The 20,166-nt window shown below is 46.1% G+C and overlaps 1 protein-coding gene and 1 long non-coding RNA gene across 2 annotated transcripts in view; one reads left to right on the top strand and one right to left on the bottom strand.

Annotated features, from left to right (window-relative positions):
* LOC149364882 (EF-hand domain-containing protein D2-like) overlaps positions 1-20,166 on the bottom strand; it is a 60,644-nt gene that overhangs the window by 33,981 nt on the left and 6,497 nt on the right. The window lies entirely within an intron of this gene.
* Positions 2,400-10,246, top strand: LOC149364883 (uncharacterized). The gene is made up of 3 exons (XR_016289231.1): positions 2,400-3,149; positions 4,410-4,517; positions 10,120-10,246. It is a non-coding gene; the product is annotated as an uncharacterized LOC149364883 (long non-coding RNA).

The following is a 20,166-nucleotide window of genomic DNA, read 5'->3' as shown; positions in this document are numbered from 1 at the left end:
TTGCTTGCTTAGTAGCAACTTGTCGAGACTGTAAAGGCCCATTTAGGGTGAAAGCAAACAAAGTTCGAGCATTCAGTTAATGATTACTTCTCAATAATGAGCAATAAGCTCACGTTTTGCTGTTTTATAATTTTCGTCTTGGCGTAAGTACCCATTAATCATTTTCAACTTCAGCAAATAAATAACCAAAAAATTATCTTTTAGTGCAAAATGGTTCCCTTCGATACTGCAGGGACCTGTACATGACAACATGCACACTGAGCAAGAACTTGTCAACATTGCAAGTTCATTGTAAAATAATGTAAAAACAAGCTTCTAATGACTCTTACAGCATCCTTCAGTTCTTCCTTTAACCAATTCTGAAAGTTACAGATATCTTATAGATGCATGATGAAAGCCATCCAGAGCATTTATGTTGTCGCACGTCATGCAGACAGCCATATTTCGAAATCAGAAGCCACACAACCATTTGTTGCTTGCACTCGAAAGGAGTCAATCAATGGAATAACTCTGAAAGGGCAACAGTGTTTGTTAGGTGCAACAAACAAGCTTGGGGATATAATCAGGTTCAATCAAATATGACGTGCAGAAAGCGAATTGTGAGCTGTAACAGGAATGTTACGAGGCAATTTCTAAAACCATTTCCAAAGCAATTTCCAAAGTCATTAGCATAAATTTACATACACGTAAAAAAGCCATGTAAGCCTACATGAAAAGACAGTTTTGAATTCACAGTTGGTGTCAAAAGTTCAGAAATTAGTGCCCTCTCTCAATTTCAGTGACAAATCACAGATCGATTAATTAATTCCCAGTATGGCTCCAGAACAAATCCAATGAATCTCAAATGTGCGAAGTATATATACCACACATGTTGCCTGATTAGCACCAGCATTGCATGATGCATGACGAAGTATCACACTCTTCATTCTTCTTCAATCTGTTTTGAAATTTGCACTACCACAAAGACCATCTGGATGGACTATGATTCCATCATATTGCTGAGAGTCACATTTGGAGACCAAGAGGAACACAACAGTGTGCTGCACATGAGTGGATATAATGCACTGGGACAACTGTGCACAGTAAGGAACGCTTGTAAGGCGTCAGGTATTTGCTTGGGGAATGTAATCAAGTTCAGTCATGTTTCATGTGTAGAAAGGAAGATAAAAGTTGTAGCAGAACTATGAAATCCAACATCCAATACTGAACTTCCCCAGGTGATCTACACACACATAAAAAGCACGAAAGGATAAGCTCAGCGGTACTGTTAAGTTTGATGCCCTTTGAGGTTTGACTTGCGCGTCTGTATGCAACCATCAGATACCATCTTGAAGTTACCAGAATGCCCAAAACAACTTTGTTGAACTGTTCTACTCTAAACTGAAATACTTTTCCTTAAAACATTTTTTTTGCAACATGCTGTGTAGCTAATTATAAAATAAAGAAAAGAAGCTGATAAAATTTTCTCATCTCAAGCGTACTGATAAGTACACAAATCTGAGTGCTTTCAAGAGAGGTGACGCACCCGGTATTCAGTGTCCAGAAGCATACATAATGCTGCAGAATCCTATAGCAAGAAAATTTCTTTTAGTTGACAGATGGCTATGTCTGGTCACAAAGTCAATACCAAGTAAGGCGCATATCCTAACCTGCAATTACATGAAGCTGCACGTGCTTCATAGGCTGTAACTCCGCCAATAACTGCTACATATTTCCCACCTCTAGCACGAGTGCGGAATCAATATACAGCATGGAAACAGCAGTTTTGTTGCTTTAGCTTCTTTACTATGCTGTTTAGGCAAGAGACGAGTTGAAATATTTGCATGGGCAGTTCTCGATTGAAGTAACGTAAAAAACCTCCGCACTCCTTTCTGCTGAAGCGACTGGTGGACCACTTTTGCATGTCGCATCTCGTATGACTTGCTAAGGGTCCAGACTGACACACGCACTTCGTCAAACCTTCACAGAAAACACTCTTCGCTTTTGCTATAAGCTCCGGCCACAGGCAGTAAGTGTCCCGTCGCCGTTCACATCGCAAAAGAAGGCAGCGCTCGCAGGCGGTCAGTTTGAGCTGACAGCGACAGGCGTTGCAGGCACACCGCCGACTAAGTTTCCAAGGAAGCCACACTGTAGAAGGGCGCCGTCTTGTAATCGAAACACACCACAGAAACAATGGCCACTGTCGCTGCTTATGAGCCAGGCATTTTTGCAACGAAGTTAGCGGAGCAATAGGCCGAAAGGTTCGACTCATCAAACGACGGCACCGCACTGCTGACCTCATTATCGTTGTCGACCAGACATCCATAACACATATGCCCCGACGGATAGCTTAATTGGGAGCTGCTACTACTCTTGGATGAGAGCGCGCCCACCGGCAGCACACACCGGTAATCCTTCTTCTTTTGCGATTCCAGCACAGTAACAGTGGCGCGCAAGACCGCCCAGCAGCAGCACGAGAAAACAAGCGAAGCTCACGGCGGTGATCTCAGAAACCATGCAGCATGTCGGATAGGCTTTGGATTTGACGCGCTAGACCATGCCCACTCACGCACGCACGCACGCACGCACGCATGTACCGACACGCATATTCATGCGTCCACGCGTCACAAATTTCTCAAGTTTTTAATGCTAATATGTGCACAAGAACTTAATTATTTTTGTAACGAAAGTTTCATTTGGTTTTAATCCTTTGCTATCGCACTGCCCAAAAGCATAGAGCCCGAAAGAGACGACCTGGAGGAATGCCTGGAGGCGATGCCTTTCTAAACGGGCCGAAGGAAGCCGGAACTGGCCGAAGCGCTAGCCAACGAACGCAGCGTCTGGGAAGGGACAGCATGGCGGACAGCGTTGCTACGTTTGTCGTGGTCTTTGTGGTGCCAAGGGCGTGAACCATCGCTGGCATGAGCATTTGTCACTCTTCCGATATGTGATGTGCCGACAGCAGTGAAATTCGCTGATGCGATGTACGAAAACGTGGTAAGGTGCTGAGTAAACCTGTGTTTATAGCGTGCGTCAGCGGGCTCGACGGATAGCGCGTCGTCCTTTGCGCGCCTTCACTGGAAACGCTATGCTGACGGCGGGGCTCATTTTCTCCATGGCGGAGCAGCTGGTGGGCGACCACTACCCGGGTGACATCTCGCATCTTGGGGGTAAGTTAATTTTCTTCGAACCTGTTCATTATTTCAAAGCCTTTGCGCACAACTGGCCACGTCAACACAGCTAGTACAGAGACGCGAAGACGCAGTGCCTATCGCGGCAGCACGCAGCGCTGAAAGGTTGTTTGCTGGCGGCACACGGGCATGAATGCGCGTGTAGTGTCAGTGGTCACACGGTCATGGTCAGTATGCCATGCAAATATGCACAGCTGATCCGATCGCGGGGTGCACGATATCGGCGCCGTACTGCCGCCGTACTGCCATTCATCTCTCGCCGAGAATGGAATATGTGCCCGCGAATAGATCTTCGGCCCGGGCTTTACATTCTCGCCGCATGTTACGCTGTAATTGAAGTAACAGCGCTCGAGCAGTATAACTACGTAGACTGCGATTCAGCTGTATGCGTTAGGATTGAGCTTCCTCCTCTTTAACTTGTATTTCACTTGTACTTTTATAAATTGTGTATTTAAGGTACGAAGCTCCGTATGATCCAGCTGCGTTCGTACTTATAGCCGAGCCAGTGTAGTCGAGCCTTGAATAGCAGAACGGTGAGATAAAAACAGATTGCTCTGAAGTTTTTCGCCTCTATTTTGGCATTCGCTTTTTCATACTTTGGCTCGGAGCTGAAATGGTACAAACAACTGCAAAATGCACACAGGTGCCCTAGCTCCATTTGGCCTAAATCCCGAAGTTGCAGTGAAATTTAAGGGTAATTGAGCCTTTAATGTGTACGAAGAATAAACTTAATTGTTTCATGACTATAACCAATGGCGCAAATAAATCTGACTTTGACTTAAATATGCTGAGGTACCTCTCCAATACCTTATTTGATGTTAAAGGAAAAAGTGTGGTTTTTCTGCAATTGGCACTATTAATTCATCATACCTGTGAGAATGTGAAATCAGTGCTAATCATGCCAGATTTCAAATTGAGGGACGCATGCAGAATTTGAAGCAAACCAGCCTTCTACTGAAAATATCGTTCTGCTGTGGTCTGTTCTTTTGAATGGTGGCATGTATTGTAGAAACGATGCTGGATATCGATATGCAAGTGATGTCTCGTCTGAGGCTAGCTTGTGAATGACTGCCGTGGTTATGAATTTCTTGTTGCCTGGCCCACTTCGAAATGTGGTTAAACAGTCGTGTTCCATTCTGCGACCGGCTCCTTTTTGTGCCTTGCATTTTGCCTTACATGCTTGATTCTAGTCCATTTTTTGCACTGTGCTGCTGTTAAATGTGTCTTTTTACCTTGCAGCAAGCTCCACATAGCTTTACCAGCAATGCCTCTTCCAAGCTCTCCAGTATAGCTGTGCCAGCCTTTCACTTGGTGCTAGGATGCCCAGCAAGCAAGCAGGCTTTTGAGGTAAGCACTGAAGACATCTTCCGACACAAGTAGCTTTTATTTTCCTAGTCCACTGCTACTTGTGTGACCCCTCGTTATGTTGATTTTTGCAAGTTAGGTTGCCTATTAAGGGCTCTCTTTTGTTTTTCACCTGCTGTTGTGGCCTACTGCATTGGTGTTCGGCTACTGAGCCCAAAGACGCGGGATTGAATTGTGGTGGCTTCGTTTCGACAAGGCGAAATGCATATTTGCTCGTGTGTTATGCAATGTAAGTGCATGTTAAAGAATCTTTGGTGGTCGAAATTTATGCACAGCCCTCCTCTATGAATGGAGCTATTGTTCAACTTTGAGGCATTAAAGGGACACTGATGGCAAGCTGAAGTTGACCTGTGATGATGAAGTTCCGCATCCTAACAACAAAGACGACACTTTTTCTGAAAGTGGAGCTTTATAAGCCAGAGAAAGCAAAACATACAATTGTCATCAGCACCGGCTGATATTGGAAATAAATTGCGATGCGTTGACTCCGTTTTTTTTTTGGCACAGATTCCAGAGGCTAGGCTGAACTGCCATTCACCTCAGAACGGTTATCATGGAGTCCTTTGTGTAGACTTCATGAGTTCAAATCGAGTGTTGGGAAAATTTTGAAATGTAATTTTTGCGCCAATCATTGTGTTGATGGCCTTTGCGCTGCTGTTAAAACCCGGGATAGCAGTATGGTATCCCATAAAACTAGGTTCAGGACTTGCAGGAAGTGGTTTATCACATTCCGCTAGCTTGTGCAAGAAACTACTTCAGGGATATGTGCAGGTGTCTTTAATGTGTTCCTGAGTGAGCACTAACTCGTTAGGGGGAAGGCAGCTTCTAATCTGGCACTACAGTGCCAATGTCGTGAGTGTAAATCATAAGATGACCCATCAGTGTGTACGCCTGATTTCTGTGACACTTCAGTGGTGTATAGAAGTGGTAAACAAATCTGTAAGGTATTTGATGCATATCTCCAAGGCAACGGCTGTATGAGTAGCGAAGCCATTAGTCAATCTTCAACGGAAAGAATTTTCTCTTTTAGATGACGTGCTTGTATATCAGTGACAGTTATTTGTTGTCCTGCCTTTCGCTGGTGTGGGTCATGTGTGGCGCATCTTCATGCGAGCCTTCTTTTCCTTCACAAAAAATTCAATTGATAGTCCAACCTGTTTTCTTCTCTTTTCCTGTGTTGCATCTTTTGGCTGGTTTTAAATCTGTAACTGAGCTCAGACCGTGATAATTACAGCCGGAAAACAGGGCTACTGAATGTGAGCTTGGCATACATGCGTACTGTATGTGAAAGTGCAGTTTACAATATTCAGAAATGCTTGATAGCCTTACAAGAATCTAAAATTTTGTTGGAATTACTATTTGCTCTCTGTTCAAGTGTCGAGAGTTTTTCCGCTTCATCGTGTGATTAGAGCCACTTTGGTACTTAAGCTGAAATCTTTTCTTTAGCCTGCATGTTTCTCACTTTTGGGACAGAAATGTGGAGGCTAATTAAAAGAGTTCAGCTTAAAAGAGTATAGACACCTAATCTTGGTGGCATGTTTTCTTCTCTATAATGCTGCGGAAGACACTGCTATGCATGAATCACCATCTGGTATTCGCGTGAGTCCGCTAAATAATTTATAATCAACTTTTTCTGCCATCCTGTTTCGGTGAACAATTTCACTATGGCTATGACATCAAAGAGAGGTTATAGGTCACGTGAGGCGTGGAAAAACTGCACTTATAATCGCTGCTTCATCATTTTAATTCGCTATAGCGCTGACACCAGCATTCCTTAAGAGCCAGAAGTACCGATTGTATTGCAGTTTTTCATGCCTCACGTGACCAATAACCTCGCTTTGACGTCACAGCCATCATTCAGCTGTCGAAACCGAAACAAATACAGCAGGAGAAAGAAATTTGATTATAAATTATTTAGCGGTCATAGGAGGATGCCATGTGGTAATTCATGTATAATACTTTATGCCTTATTACAAAGAAAAAAACACGTGCCAAACGATAAGGACAGCAAAGTGAGCTATGGAAAGAAAAATGATAAGTCTAACATTAAGAGACCAAAAGGGGGCGGAGTGGGTGAGGGAACAAACGCGGGTTAATGACATGCTACTTGAAATTAAGAGGAAGAAATGGGCCTGGGCGGGGCTTGTAATGGGAAGACAACATAACCGCTGGTCCTTAAGGGTAATGGAGTGGATTCCAAAAGAATGCAAGCATAGCAGGGGGCGGCAGAAACTTAGATGGGCGGATGAGGTTAAGAAGTGTACGGGGATATGGTGGCCACACCTAGCAAAGGACAGGGTTAATGTGGAGACATGGGTGAGTCCTTTGCCCTGCAGTGGGCCTAGTCAGGCTGATGATGATGGTATGTGTCGCACCTGCTGCTTCGTGCTATCAGCTGGCCCATGCTTGGCCGACCAGACTAGCCAAATTTGTGATGTGGGTTTTCTATTGCACCTGCATTTGTGTACACAGAGGACTTGAATGGTAGCAGGCGATCCTGTGCATGTGTTCACGCCACAGCACACATGACCCACACTGAAAGCTTCTCTGCCTTTAGTAAGACAGCTGCATCAGTCTGGGGCATAACGTATCCCAGTGCTAGAGTATGAGTAAATTGCTCTCGAATTTTAATCTAGTATCAGGTAGCATAGCGCAAAAGAAGGCCAGCGCGGCTGCCTAATATTCTCTTGGGCAGCTGTGTTGGATTTTCAGTGCCTGTTAGTGTAATCCGTGAAAGTTCACTGTAAACCATTCATTTCGATGTAAATTAGGAAGTCCTTAGAGCCCTGTACTTTTTAATGATAATAACAAGGTAATGCAGTAATTCAATTGTACCTGTTCTCTTTCAACACAGTAAAGTGCGGCTGGGTCGAGTTCACAGTTTTACTTTGTAGGTGTGCTCAGGCTGTCATCAGCAGCAGCAGCAGCAGCCTGACTACACGCACTGCAGGGCAAAACCTCTCCCATGTCTCTCCAATTAACCCTGTCCTCTGCCAATTGTGGCCACCGTATCCCCGCAAACTTCTTAATCTCATCCGCCCACCTAATTTTCTGCCGCCCCTGCTACATTTACCTTCTCATGGAATCCACTCTGTTACCCTCAAGGACCAGCGGTTGTCTTGCCTTTGCCTTACATTCCCTGCCCGAGCCCATTTCTTCCTTTTGATTTCAAATAGGATTTCATTAACCCGCGTTTTTTCCCTCACCCACTCCGCCCGCTTCCGGTCTCTTAACGTTACACCTATCATTTTTCTTTCCATAGCTCGCTGCGTTGTCCTTGAATTAAGCTGAACCCTCATTGTTAGCCTCCACATTTCTGCCCCATAGGTGAGTACCAGTAAGATACAGCTGTGTTAGACTTTTCTCTTGGGGGATATTGGCAACTGGCTTTCACGATCTAAGAGAACCTGCCATATGCGCTCCACCCCGTTCTTATTCTTCTAGTTATTTCCCTCTCATGATCCGGATCAGCGGTCACTACCTGCACTAAGTATACATATCCTCTTACTACTTCTAGCACCTCGCTACCAATTGTGAACTGCTGTTCCCTTGCTAGGCTGTTGAGCATTACTTTGGTTTTCTGCGTGTTCATTTCTAGCCCCACAATTCTGCTCTGCCTGTCTAACTCATTCATCATGCTTTGCAGTTCATATCCTGAGTGGCTTAGCCAGGCAATGCCATCAGGGAATCTCAAATTACTTACTTAGGTATTCTCCAGTAACTCTTCTCCCCAACTGTTCCCATTTCAGGCCCCGGAATACCTCCTGTAAACAGGCAGTGAATAGCATTGGTGAAATCGTGTCTCCCTGCCTGACACCTTGCCTTATTGGAATTTTATTGCTGACCTTATGGAGAACTATGGTAGCTGTGCAGTCATTATAAATATCTTCCAATATTTTCACATAACACTCTTCTACACCCTGATTCCACAATGCCTGCATGACAGCTGTGGTTCCACCGAGTCAATTGCTGTCTGGTAGTCAATGAAGGCTATATATTGGGGTTGGTTGTATTCTGCCCATTTCTCTATCACCTGATTGATTGCATGAATGTGGTCTCTTGTTGAGTATCCTTTATGAAAGCCTGCCTGATCATTTGATTGATTGAATTCGAAGGTTGTCCTGAGTCTATTAGTGATTACCTTAGTAAATACCTTGTAGACAATGGATAGTAAGCTGATCGGTCTGTAAATCTTCAAGTCCTTGACATCTTCTTTCTTATGAATTAAAATAATGTTCGCATTCTTCCAAGCTTCTGGTACTCTCGAGGTCACAAGGCATTGCGTATACAGGGTGGCTAGTTTTTGTAGCACAATCTCTCCTCCGTCCTTCAAGAAATCTGCTGTTACCTGATCCTCACCAGCTGCTTTCCCTCTTTGCATTGCTCCTGAGGCTTTCTTTACTTCCTCCCTCGTTACTGGCAGGTGTCCCATTGCTGTGCTCTACTGCCTCTCTCTGTAACGTTCTGATTACATTCACTACTGTAGAGATTTGTGTAGAACTCTTCGGCTACTTTAACTATCTTATCCATATTGCTTATGACATTGCCCTCTTTGTCTTTTAGCGCATACATCTGGTTTTTACCAGTGATTAGTTTTCTCTTCACTGATTTTAGGCTACCTCCATGCTTTAGAGGATGCTAGGTTTTCTCCATGTTAAACTTTCTTATGTTGGCTACCTTGCACTTATAATTAACTTTGATAGCTCTCCTAGTCCTATTCTATCTCTGAAGTTAGACGTCCTGATGCTTTGGCGTTTCTTCATCAGATCTTTCGTCTCCTGAGATAGCTTGCAGGTATCCTCTCGAATGATCTGACCACATACTTCTGCAGCATGCTGCAATGAATTTAAATATGTATTTAAAGATAACAGTTAAGGTGGGAGATTGAGCTTTGAGATTTGCACTTCAACTCGGGAGTTATGCCGCTGCTACACAGAATACTTGATCGCCGTAGAGATATTTCATCATCTCGCACCAAACTGCTGTGGAGCCACTGTCACAGTTGATAATTTTGCTGGGAAGCTGTTGTAGCACTCACGCAGTTTTGAAAAGGTGGTATTCATTGTTTTTGTGCTATTGGCAACAGTGATAATACGCTTGCTGCAGTGTTTTGTGGCCAGCCTTCTTTTTTTTCAGTGAAATAAGTTGTACATTTCATGTTGAGTATTCTTTCAGCGATTAAATCGCTTTGATTTTATTCCTTAGTGTAAGTTGCGAGTGCTCCATGTCTGAGTGCAAATTTCTACCACTGAAAAGCCTTCAAAATCTTGATAGATGTCCACACTGTTCTAGGGACTCTGTGGCTATTGGAAATGCCCATTGAGCTGCATTCAAGTGCCACTGAGTTGATGGCCATTTGAAAGCCTTCAAAATGCCTGTGTGACACGGTTATTAGATTTTGTGCAGGTTTGATGCTGAGCAGCCTGCGTGCTTGAGTCGGGTTTTCCAGTGTCTGTATTTCAAACCTGATACTTTTCGAAATCATCATTAGTTCATTAATGGAAGAACTACTTGTGCCCTTTTCTGGAATTTCCAGAAAACAAATTAACTGAATTTTTTTGCATATACTGCTACCTTTTTGCAGGTGCTGCATAGTGAGAACCTGGATCAAGACGCCAACCTGCTGGACTTGGAGAAGCTGAAGAAATTGTTTAGCCACTGTGTGGCACTCGTCATGAGGGATGTGGCATTAATAAAGCCAGTTAAGGTGACCTTATCTATGTCCTTTTGCAAGCATGCTACACACATGAGAGCCATCCCACGAAGCACCATTGCTGCAAAGATTGTTATCTCACAACATGCATGCTGAATGAGGCAGTGACAGACAGGTGAGGAGGCCTTTAGGTAGGGCATTGGCGTAACGTGTTGAGCAGTGATGTAGGAGCCTTGCAGCCATGCAAGGTATTATCGGTATCATGATGGTAACTCCATTTGACACTGTCTAGTGCTCTGTGAGCCAGACAAGGCTCTTGAACATTCTGGGACTCACCCTTGGCTCTCGGACATTCTGGAAGCCCCACCCGGCTTGCGCATATCACGAGAGGATGTCTCCTGCTGTACGAGCCTTACGCGGCTTGCGCACTTTATGTGACAGATGTCTCGCATTTGCGAGCTTGCTCGGCTTGCGCAAATTGTGTGAAATATGTCTCGCGTTCTGCGACCTCGCTCAATCGTCACAATGTGCGTGGCAATAAACACGCAAAGATAGGCACGCAGAATCCACGTTCAGTATTTTCAATAGGGATGTAATGGACGGGATAGGAGATAACCCGTGGTCTCCTATAGGATAACAGAGTGGACTCCAAGTGAAGGAAAACGTGTAGCCGTGGAGGGAAATTAAGAGCAACAAATTTGAAGAGGTATTTAGGCGATCGCGGTTAGCGCACGACATGGTCAGTCACCGGGAGGTTAATGGGAGAGTCCTGCTGCCTGATGATAATGATTGCGACAGCGACGACTATGATGGTGATGACGAACCAGAAAAAAAGTTTACGATAGTTTCAAGGTTAGTCGATGTAATTAGGGGAACGCCCAAGGTGAAGTAGATTTCAGTTAAGAGGGTAATTACTCATTAGCGTCCACATGCGTTCCGTGTGACTGCGTTCATGTGGCTGCTAATGAGTAAGTACCTTCTTAATTAAGGTGAGAATTGTTGAACCGTGGTTGACATTTGATTGGCATGGTGGGAACGAAACTATGTATTGTTCATACAGGATCGACCACATTTGCATGGGCACGAAGGAAGGTATCAGGTCCCGACTTCCATCCGCGGGCGGTGGAAGGATTTCGCCGGAAATCAACCACTAGAACGCGGGTAGCCTGTTACTTCCAGCCGCCGTTATAAATGTTTTGTACACTGTTGCTGAACCTGCACGGCCTAACTGCCTTCTCCATTGTTTTCCGAAACTGCACATCTGCCGCGAGGAGCGAAATCACTCATCCTGGGACAACAATAGGTTTGGAAACTGAACGCCGGTGCTTGACACTCGCAGGCATGCGTCTTCTCTGTACGGTTTTAAAAGATACCCTGCTTTCTCACTTTCGTCATGACTTCCACGTACATAACATCAGCGTCAAATGAAACTCGAACAAAACAACTGAAACGCGAGTGCAAGCAATCAAAAATCGGCTGGAGAGGAAATGCAGGCGTGTCCTGTTAACACTTCCAAAGAGTGGTATTTACGCCTTCGATGCGGAGATCAACTGCTCTCGTATTCTGCTTCCTTAGTGTAATATATTCTAATTTTACAGTCTGAGTTTCAGTTACCTTTGCGTTTCATTTGATGCTAATAGTACACCACACAAAACGTGTTCGCAAACTCCGTCGCAACTGTGAAATAAATGCGCCCTCTGCGCGAATATACATCAATCCGACCACGTGCGTGAGCGTGGTTCCTGGAAATCAATACTGCACATATGACGAATCGAACGAGTCGGTGTCTGCTTACATATAATGTTTTGAGCACCGGGGTTCGTTTTGCTACGATGCAAGGCAATTTTTCCAGAAGAAACACGCTTATTCTTTCATGCAAAATAAAAAAAAAAAGCTCCACTTAAGGAATTGCTCTTCATCGGCCTAACACAGTCACCGCAGTCCTCACTCGGTGTATTAGCACCGGTAGCACCCATTGTCATAATATTTGGAACAGATAATCTAGCGAAGAAATTCAATCTGTTTGCGTCCAGGGTGCACGCATTGCTTGAGATTTACCAGTACACAGTGCAAATTGCATGCTCGTATTTCTCTCTAATATCGCGTTCCATAAGCTTCTGTCTGCGGCTGAGAACCTTTTGAAGTATTGCGCAGCTACCAGGAATGTGGCCACGAAAAACAATCGACCTCTTCATGCGAGGTGATATGAGCTCAGGTCACACACCGCTCCCGTGCTCGGAGAAGCTGCGTGAGTCATTCGATCGCGTGTTGGCATGGCCATTTCTCTGACACGCGTATACCGCCGTGCCTGACGCCGGTCACAGCCCCGAGGGACGCGAATCGACCGCGACGTCTTGGCTCGCGTCAGGAGCATGCTAAGAAATGCATGCGCGTTTAGCTTCGCAAGTATGCATACGAAAAGAAAACGCCCGCGGCCGCGCCTCCATAAATTCGCCGCACGCCTGCTCGCGGTCATATTAGGGTGAGGTCAGTGAACGATAGGCACGAATTTTGCTTTTATTAACCGTTATCTAGGGCTGTATAAGACCGCGATAGCGCTGCTGGGACGACAGCTTGCGCATACGGTGCTCAACAACGCGTCTGCGCGTCAGCGTCTCTGCCAAAGTCGTCTGCTCACGCCAGCCGACGACAAACGGCAAAGCGCGGAGTTTCTGAATATGTCATGCATAAACGATATACCAGCTACGCATATGATTTGCGCGACACAATTGTTCTGGTCACAACGAGGCAGTGCTTTGAATCACTCGAACTTTTGCAGTCTTCTGCATGCCTGTCGGAGCTTGTCATTCACATACAACTTAATGCGCGCACAGACAAAAAAGAGCACATTTTGCCTGCAGCTTTCAAGGCACGCAGCCGATGAATTCGAAATCACGTGATTTCTCTTTCTTCCTTCTTTCGGTGCGCGAGGAAGGAACTAGAAGCGAATCGAGGCCCGAAATGATGCGAGGGAAAAGTAACAGATTGAAGCGGACTGGTCGTGGCTTAACATTACAAAGCAAAACGCAGTCTTTCACTTCTGTGCACCGCGTTTACAGCATTACATTCCAGTATTAACTGTTCGGTCCGTTGTGGTTATCCCGATATAAAATCTAAACGCCGAAGGACGCCCAAGCCCAGAAGCAGCTCTTGTACTCTCTATGCTCTCTATACAATTTACCAAGTAGCTGATCCCCAGGAAAAGGAGGGAATAAATTCGCTGCATGGACGTGAGGTTTGTCTGGGAATGTTCTCACTCTCGTCATGGCGGAAAAAAAAAATGGCTCCTAGCTATCTGTACGGCAATGCATACGCCGCAACGAAACACAGAGAAGCGAAAAATATAAGTGCCGGTCCAATTATGAGCCCCCTGCAGAGGAACCGGAGATTTCACGAGCCCTTTTCGACTTGATTAGTCTGTTTTTTAAATGGCTGCTCAAAGCAATTACGCGAAGCATGGAGCGAGAAACATAAACACAAGGAAACACTTGCAATCACTGATGGCAACATACTGATACTTTCTGAAACAGTGACGCGGTGCTGAGCTGGAGATGTTTGCACTCTGGCAGAACGCCCATTGCACGGGAGATTTTACTGTTGTGTAACTAACTCGAGCCTTCGCTTGCAAGAATTCCCGCTTACTCTTATCGGTTGCCCTTGTTATTCCGCTCTACCAAGCCCGCACTCTGCAAGACATTCATTGAGTGTCGTGGGACATGTCTTGGAAGCTGTCGAAACACACCACCGAGTATACATAGTGAAGCAGGTGCTATTGGTTCCACCGCTTCGCTTATTTCACCATTGGGAAACAAAAAAAGTTCGAAAGAGGGTTGCAAGCGAGGAGTGAAAATTTAAAAAAAAAAAAAAAAGAAGACACAATCTGCGCATGGGAACTAACATGCTCCCTCATTTACTGACAGCAGTGTGTTTTCGGTAGTTGCAAACATATCTCCACACTTATGTGCACAAACTTATTGTTTAGGTTGCGGGAAAAATGGATTTAAAAATTTTGAGTTTGTAGTAGATCCGCACAAACAGCACGTCGATTAGCATAACCGAAGTACGACCACAGAGAATAATATCGCCGGTTTAAAGACGAAGTGATAGCAGTTTTTTTTTTTTTTTTGCATGACGCTACTATTAAAATTTGCTAGGCCAGCCTCTGCGCACTTTACCCCAAAAAGCACGCGAACGCGAAATTGAACACATCAATTAAATCACTAAATTTTATCGGAACCAAGTGACACCCATAGCTCCGCCATGCTTCAGCCCGTTTCCACGCCATTGTATGCCTGTGCTGGCTAATGTGAGGATTTCGCACACATGCCATGCACAGGGCATAATAACATCGCTTTCGGAAATCCTCTGTGTAATTTCCCGTCCACTTATTTGACTGATTTCGCAACACTGGCGTGAAAGACAAGGAACTGAACTTTGAACATTTTGAGGCTAAACAACATCCAGAGACAAAACGATCGAGATAACTATAGATGTATCGTCTGCTGCTTCATTCACGTCATGAAATACCCGCTTCCTTCTCACAAATCCTCCGTACAATTTGCTGTCCTCTCACTTCACAGTTTTCATCGCAGGAACTTATGAGGAACGGGGAACTGAATTCCGAATATACCTATAGACAAAGCATGCTGCAGAGATCAAAACAAGATAACGAACTGTGTAATCTCCGTTCCCATGCAATCACGTCACGGTTTGTACTTCCTTCTTTGACCGAAACTGACGATAGCGACGAATAGTGTCTGTCGATCAACATCACCGCTATTGTGGGGACCTGCTGATTGGAGTTCACCGTTATGGCCGGCCTTGGATCACATGCGGAGCGTTTGAACTTTGCGCTCTCAATGCGTGCAACCCGTGTGTATATAAGGAGGCGAAGGCCCCACGCAACCTTGGCCCGGACTGTACCCGTACACGGTTCGAATCGAACCATCTCATCGACGCTAATTACCGGGGGCCTGGCTAATGGATTCAGAGAGCGCCGAGGCGTGAGTGGCGGCCGTGATCCGGCTGCACGAGCTCCTTGAGAGCACACGGTGGTGAGTCACAATAACACGTGGGTGACGCGATCTGCCGTTGAGGCTGCAGAAGCAGGTGTCACGGCGTGTATCATACATTTCTGCATTCGTCCTGCACAAAAGCTGCAGCTGGGCCGCCCTTTGACTATTATAATTGCATACTGAAAGTCCTATGACCCCAGTGAAAAAGATTACAAGATTAAAGCATAAATTCCCGCAGCTGTTTTAGTGAATTTGTGTAATGGGTCTGACGTCTGAAAGTGGCAGGCTATGAGGGGCGCCGTAGTGGACAAAAGCTGCAGCTTTAAAAAAAGAAGAGAGAAAGAAGAGAAGAGAGAGAGAAAGAGAAGAATCATTGCTTCGCTTTCTACGGGCACAGAAAGGTCCGGAGGTCAGACAGAAAGAATGCACTCCAAGCGGTGCAGCCAAGCGCACTTGTATAGAATTCAGTCGGCTCGCATTTTTGAAGAACTGCCTGTCAGGTCATTTGAAACTGAACTTGCCGGATTGCGTAAAGTAGCATTGTACCAAAGAGACTATAGCGCACACACCCTCACTCTCTGGCTTCGAGGCAAGAGTGGGGGCTAGTTGGCGTTTAATGCTGAGGAAAACGCGCTAAGTGGTACAGAAAGACATGAACATGGACGAAGCGTGTACTTGAAATAATTGTCTCTCTGTACCACTTAGCGCGTACCACTTAGCTTCAATTTTCGCAAGAACAAACTCCTTTAAAAACGGATTTTTTTTCTGTCAGAACAATAAATGAGTGAAATTCCTCTCCTTCGCCCACTTTCAGAGCAAGCGACATTATTAAGGAATTGGAGCGTCAATTCTTGTGTTGCTAATTGTATTTCGCTCGTTATGAATGTTTTTGCCTGCATTTTCTTTATGTCATATGCTTGTTGTGTGTGGACTTCCATTTTGTCACAGATGCCCTTCCTGCCTGGGCCATGTATTCGTATGGTCTGCAGTATCTAAAAATAAAATAAAAAATACCGGCTGCGCATGGCTCAAATATGGCTGTAATCAAGTTGATGTACACAACAACTTGCTACACACACCGAACAGCAGCACGGAGAGACGAATACTAATAAACGCGGGCGTCAGGTTTCATGCAAGAAGGATCATGGATGACTAAAAGACAAAGTCGCTCCTTCGCAGTTGCGGCGGAACTGCACTTTCCCCTAACTAAACAAAGTAGGCAGCAAGCAACGCATTTCAGTCTCTTTCTTGAACCGCGACGTCGCCTTCCAACGAGCCCGAGGGAGCTCGCGCGGTCGGGACCGCGTGCGTCCTTCGTCGCTCGGCAACTGAGCCGCGACCGCGGCTTTCGAACACAAGGTCACCGTCGTCGTACTGCCGCCTCCAGCGGGTTGCGAGGCCGCGGCTGCGAGGAGCGCGCATCGATCCGAGTGCTTCGGAATGAGTCCCGATGGCGGCTCCCACGCAGCGTGGTTGGCTGCTGCTGCTGCCACGCGCGGTGCTGCGTTTTTCTCCGTTAGAAACCCGGAAGACGGGTTGTAATGAACGACGAAGGAAGGAAGGAAGGAAGGAAGGAAGGAAGGAAGGAAGGAAGGAATGGAAGAAGGCACGTAAGAAGAAAAAAGTGAGAAAGAAAGAAAGAAAGAAAGAAAGAAAGAAAGAAAGAAAGAAAGAAAGAAAGAAAGAAAGAAAGAAAGAAAGAAAGAAAGAAAGAAAGAAAGAAAGAAAGAAAGAAAGAAAGAAAGAGTCGCGAACAAACTGCCACGGCAGGCATTTCTGCGCACCTCACGCCATGCCGGTGTTTCGCTATTCCCCATTACGCCTGTTTCACAACTATTTATTTATTTATTTATTTATTTATTTCATATACCCTCAGGGTCATTGGCATTACAGAGGGGAGTGGTTACAGGAAAAAAAATAACAATACAATAAACGAAATGGGGCTATTATCAAAAAAGTTACAGATGTGTCTAATCATACAACGTTATCTAAGGCGTTCTTGAAAAGCTGGTAATTTTTTATGGTTGCTGTTGGTGCGGGAAGGTGATTCCACTCTGCTGCTGTTCGAGGTAAAAACGAGTGATAGAAAGCCTTAGTTCTGCAAAACCCGCTGATCGTGCGGTTTGATGGCATCCTATTGCATAGGCGATGCTGACTCAACCTTCTCTTATTAGCCATATTTGCCAACACCAATCACTTCACTCTGTTTCCGCTGACTACGAACCCCCTCATTTTCTTTATTTTTTAGTCTGCCATAACGTGCACACGGCTTGGTCGTCGCTACTCGTTTTGACAGTTTAGCCCAGCTGCTCCCTCTTTTTCCAATAAAATAGAGCGGCGAAAGCAGCGCACTCGATTAAATGTCTCCTCCACAACGCGTGATGAATCGATTAGGGGAGAATAATGGCGCACGTCGCAGCCACCTCGGTATCGATGTTCCTCTCGCGTCAGCTGAATATTAAGTGGCTCGGCGGTAGTTCGCGCACGCTATACCTGCCGCGTCAGCGCGCGATCTTGTCGGTTTCTCCGTGTTCTCCGAGCTATTACGCGGTCAGAAGAACGCTCACATGGTCGCCGTTGCTGCGTTTTCTCGGCAGCATATCATTTCTTCGCTCTTTCTCCTTAAGCAGAAGCCGCGCTGCCTCGGAGCATGGAACTCTCCATTTACCTCTTTCGATGCACAACAGCTGCCCATAAATACTTTTCCATACCGCCCCCTTTTTCAGAAGTAGCCCTTTCTTCCGATGCCTGCCGGTGTGAACCCAGTAGTACGGCGTCGCCGGCATGCTCCCGTTGCTCACTTGAAAAATAAAAGCCATCAGCTCTTTCCCCCCGGAGAACAAGGAGCGTGTCTTCCTCCTCCGATTGCTGGAAATTTACGTAACGAAAGTGACGTAACTGGCCAAATTTTGCGTGACCTACAGAATAGCTGTGAACCTCAAAATCGTTACGCTCCCGCAAGCACGAATCTGCTGAGGCGTTGTTCAGGCGCGCTGCGTTCGTCAAAGGGTACCGCAGGGCGCCAGCTAATAGACAAATCTTAGCGAAATCCGGTAGGAAATACTGTACGGTAATTCAAGAGGCAGTGCCCTCTATTTGTTGCCAGATCAGGTCGCCTTTATATAAACAGGCAGTATAGAAGCGAGTATGAACAGGGAGATGATGTATGTGTAGCAGGCGGAAGCAGAGTGGAAACGATTAGACGTGTTCTGGTACACTATACCAACGTTGCACTACACTGCGTCAAAGAGGACATGGTGAGCCTTCCAGTAGCTTTTGATTTGAGGAATAGTGAAAGCGGCAGAGACGAGTAAGATATGACTTGAGTACTCATGGCGTGAAAGCAGAATGGAAAAAAATTGCACGTCTCATCGTCTCAAAATCAAAATAATAGCTTACAACTTAGAGATGAGCTTAGTATGAAAAAAGGAAAGAATAGGATTCATAGTAAAAGTAAAAAAAGAGAAAGAAGCACGAAATACATAAAAACAAGCACTTTAATTTACTAAGCAATGCGGTATTCGCCACCGATTCGAGAGGGGCTAGCCGTTCCCGACAACGCAGGCTTAACGTAACAGCAGGGACAATAGATGAAACGCCGAGAGCGAAAAAACAAAGCCTCTTGGAGATTTTCGATGAGCCAGTCTTTCTCTTTCCTTCAGCAGGCCGGTTCGCTAAATCCGTGCAGCGTGGCAAAAACACAATACGGCAACCGTTGCACAGCTGCGCTGGCTTTGGCAGGTCGCGCCGGTTACCGCACCTTCGCATACCCTGACTTGCCCGTTTGCACAGGCGCCAGCCAATCACGGTGCGCAGAACGAAGTCTGTGGCACGCGTATACCTTCAAAGGCGGGATGTCTGTTTCGACTTGCGCATTATACAACATATTATAAATAACATTCGGACGTTTTGTTGAATTCAGATGAATCAGTTGGCCCAGGGTTCAGCTCGACTCTATCGGATGGTTTGAGGTCAGTTCAGGTGGGTTGATAGAAGGATTCAGTTGGGTTCAGTACGAATTCATTTCCAATGAATCAATCCAATTCCTTTCTTGTTGAATTGCCCAATTGTACTGAAATTCAAGTAAGCTGAATAGACGGAAGCAGGTCGACAAGAAAAAGGAAGACAGAGCTCTAAGGAAAAAAAAAAATGCGCCGTTGATTGAAGGCACATTCTCCAAAGTCGATTGTTTGACGCTCACTACGGCTACCGCAGCACTGCACGTATTTAGCGAGAAAGCAATGCACCTGCGTACGGCGCCAAGACGCAGGCGGCTGCCGACCGAGAATAGGCGCGCGCGCACACACACGCGTGCATCGGGGCCACGACGGCGACGCATGCATCCAGGGATGACCGGCGGAATGCGGTCTCCAGCCCCGGCCTGCGTGGAAGTCGTCGTGCCCGTGCGCCGAGGCGACGCTCGTTCGGAGAAAGAGGCGCACGCCGCGGCATTCATAACGGCGGCGGCATTTCTCAGCTGAGAGCAGCCGTCGACCGGCCTGCCGGGTCGCGAACACTCTGCCTCGAATGCAGCTCAGTCGGTGGGGCAAAGAAGAAAAGGCGGCGGCCCTGTGTGTGTTCCGTAATAAGGCGGCAGCTAGCGCGCGCCGGTTTCCATCAGCGGACGGATGACTCGGAGGAGGAGGTGAGGGGGTTCCCGGGAATCAAGGTCGCTCCCTTTCCCCCCTGCTTCATAATACGCGAGCGTCTGGGAGAAATCCACCTGCCCCGTGTTTCGTTTCGTCCGGCGGCTAGCCGCGCGCGCTGCGCGGGAAGGAAATGCGTCGTCTGCGTGCGGTGTCGGAGTGGGAGGATTTGACGACAGCGCGCGCTCCCGGTTTCTTTTTTATAGTTGTCTTTTGATACTTCTTTCAGAGCGATTTCTTTTTTGTTATCTGTTGGTCTCCATCACCGTGTACGTGGTGCGGACGTGTCCCCCCTTGTCACCGATGCCTGTCCTTAC

The sequence above is a fragment of the Amblyomma mixtum genome, chromosome 2 (genome assembly GCF_055824585.1).
Source record: "Amblyomma mixtum isolate Tamu chromosome 2, ASM5582458v1, whole genome shotgun sequence".
Taxonomy (NCBI): domain Eukaryota; kingdom Metazoa; phylum Arthropoda; class Arachnida; order Ixodida; family Ixodidae; genus Amblyomma; species Amblyomma mixtum.
Note: the sequence above shows the minus strand (reverse complement) of the source record. Positions and strands in the feature narration are given on the sequence as shown.